Here is a 3098-nt window from a genome sequence, read left to right as displayed (position 1 = left end):
TCCACGCGGTCAGGAGGGAAAACACCAGACCTGGGTCCTAAGGCTTGTACTTTCCCACCCTGTTAGATCGGCAAGACGGAAGTGGTAACTGGTTCAGGAACCCTTGCCAGCCTCGAGAAATCCTGGAAGTCAGCAGTCAGCTAATACCCTGCACAGATCACTGCACGGTGCTCACACATCCACCAGGCTGGGGATTTCTCGTCCACAGCATGCTCTCGCTCTCCCCAGCCACCTAGTGACAGAACCACATGACTAAGGACTAAATCAAGATATGCACAGGGCATTAAATATATACCAAGGGAACAGTTAACTTGAATATAAGGTCAAAAATCAGCAACAAGTTCTACAATCCAGTGCTGATATTGGATACAAGCTTCAAGGACAAATTTCTTTTCAAAGGCTTATTCCAGTTTCATGAGGCTAGCATGAGGTGTGTACATTTGCCAGGGCAAATTGATACTTCAGAATCAGCTCATGCAGCAGATGCCTGGCACCTGCTCAGTCCATTTAGAAGCATTTGCGGTGGACGATGGAGGGGCCCTACTCGTCGTACTCCTGCTTGCTGATCCACATCTGCTGGAAGGTGGACAGTGAGGCCAGGATGGAGTCACCGATCCAGACAGAGTACTTGCGCTCAGGGGGAGCGATGATCTTGATCTTCATCGTGCTGGGTGCTAGGGCTGTGATCTCCTTCTGCATCCTGTCGGCAATGCCTGGGTACATGGTGGTACCACCGGACAACACTGTGTTGGCATACAGGTCCTTGCGGATGTCCACGTCGCACTTCATGATGGAGTTGAAGGTGGTCTCGTGGATGCCACGGGACTCCATGCCCATGAAGGAAGGCTGGAAGAGAGCCTCTGGACACCGGAACCACTCATTGCCAATGGTGATCACCTGCCCATCAGGCAGCTCATAGCTCTTCTCCAAGGAAGAGGATGATGCAGCAGTGGCCATTTCCTGCTCAAAATCCAGGGCAACGTAGCACAACTTCTCCTTAATGTCACGCACGATTTCCCGCTCAGCCGTGGTGGTGAAGCTGTAGCCCCGCTCAGTCAGGATCTTCATGAGGTAGTCTGTCAGGTCCCGGCCAGTCAGGTCCAGACGCAAGATGGCGTGGGGAAGGGCGTAGCCCTCGTAGATGAGCACTGTGTGTGTGACCCCGTCACCAGAGTCCATGACAATGCCAGTGGTGCGGCCAGATGCATACAGGGACAGCACCGCCTGAATGGCCACGTACATGGCTGGGGTGTTGAAGGTTTCAAACATTATCTGCGTCATCTTCTCTCTGTTCGCTTTGGGGTTCAGGGGGGCCTCGGTCAGAAGCACCGGGTGCTCCTCAGGGGCCACACGCAGCTCGTTGTAGAAGGTGTGATGCCAGATCTTCTCCATGTCGTCCCAATTGGTGACGATGCCGTGCTCGATGGGGTAGTTCAGGGTCAGGATTCCTCTCTTGCTCTGGGCCTCGTCCCCCCCCCCCCCCGTACGAGTCCTTCTGGCCCATGCCCACCATGACGCCCTGGTGTTGGGGGCGCCCGACGATGGACGGGAACACGGCCCTGGGGGCGTCGTCACCAGCAAAGCCAGCTTTGCACATGCCAGAGCCATTGTCAATGACGAGCGCGGCGGTTTCTTCTTCCATGGCGATCAGCGAATGCCGGGGAGACGGAGCAGCGGGAAGACACGCAGCGCAAACTGGCGGCGGAGTGTGAGACCCCAAGGTCATCATCTTAACGTGTTATTTATTTCTGATTTCTGATAACTATTTCAGAAAAAGCATAGGTTGTGTGTTCTTGGCTTGCAACAAGTAGGATCAAACCTTCTACATTAATACTATTAATCTGTCTCATCCAACCATAAGCAACGCCATTAACCCATTGCTATTTTTTAATTCTTTTAAGATTCATTTATCTTGTCTATGGTGCTCCAGTAGCATGTACACCTGCTCACCAGAAGAGGGCATCAGATCGCATTACAGATGCCTGTGAGCCACCCCACCCGTAGTTGCTGGGAATTGAACTCAGGACCTCTGGAAGAGCAGGTTCTTAACTGCTGAACCCTCTCTTCAGCCACCTAATACATTACTAATGTATCTCCTTTCCTCCCCATTCTTTGCTGTCAATTCTGTTGTTTTCCTAATAATTTTTATGAGAAAAATCCACAGCCCTCCACGTTTTTTCCTTCCCGTTTTCTTCCCAAACAGACAGAAGAGAGGTTGCTATGAGAGGGTATTTTTTGTTGTTCTTTATTTGGTTTAGTTTTGTTGGTCTCTTTTTTTTTCATTAAGTTTCAAACACTTTCAAAAAAAGCTGTTAAACAACTCCCCATTATTCTCAAAGGCAGCAGTGTATTAACGATACAGGATCAGTCTAGTGATTAAAATGCCGCAACCTCCAACTATGGAAATGTCGGTCATTGCATATTTTATAAGTATTTTCTGCCATCCTCTCCAAATCGCCAATCAAATTTCCTCAGAAGTCAAATTTACTTTTTAAAAAAATGCTTAGACGTGTAAGAGCAATTCTTACAATCAATACACGTAGCAGAATAAATTAAACTTTTACAACCAAAAGGATGAAACTTCCTCCACCCTGTCTGTGCGTACTACTTTGAATGGAGCTGTCACTCAGTTACTGTCCCAAACTCTGCCTCCACCCTGCCAACAACTTCTGTCCTACACTTAAAAGATGTGTACAAAACGGGGGCAAGACCATGATGGGGAAACCCACAGAGACAGCTGACCTAAGCTAGTGGGAGCTCACTGACTCTGAACTGACATCTGGGGAACCTGCACAGGACCAAACTAGGCCTTCTGAATGTGGGGGACAGTTGTGTGGCTGGGGCAGTCTGTGAGTCCACTGACAGTGGGACCAGGATTTATCCTAGTTCATGAACTGGCTTTTTGGAGCCCATTTCCTTAGGAGGGATACCTTGCTCAGCCTAGATACAGGGGGGAGGGGCTTGGTCCTGCCTCAACTTGATATTCCAGACTTTGTTGACTTACCCTTCCTGAGGAGTAGATGCAGGCTAGGGGGAAGGTTGAGGGTGGGAGTGGGAGGAGAGGAGAAAAGGAGAACAACAGTTGGTATGTAAAATGA

At 49.6% G+C, this 3098-nt stretch overlaps 1 pseudogene; it reads right to left on the bottom strand.

Annotated features, from left to right (window-relative positions):
- Positions 1-325: 325 nt before the first annotated feature.
- On the bottom strand, positions 326-1682 carry LOC121466368 (annotated as a pseudogene).
- Between the last annotated feature and the right edge of the window lie 1416 nt (positions 1683-3098).

Source organism: Microtus oregoni, unplaced genomic scaffold (genome assembly GCF_018167655.1).
Source record: "Microtus oregoni isolate MIOR12 unplaced genomic scaffold, Mior012 000033F_ref0000390, whole genome shotgun sequence".
NCBI classification, from domain to species: domain Eukaryota; kingdom Metazoa; phylum Chordata; class Mammalia; order Rodentia; family Cricetidae; genus Microtus; species Microtus oregoni.
This window is presented reverse-complemented; position numbering and strand designations above follow the sequence as displayed.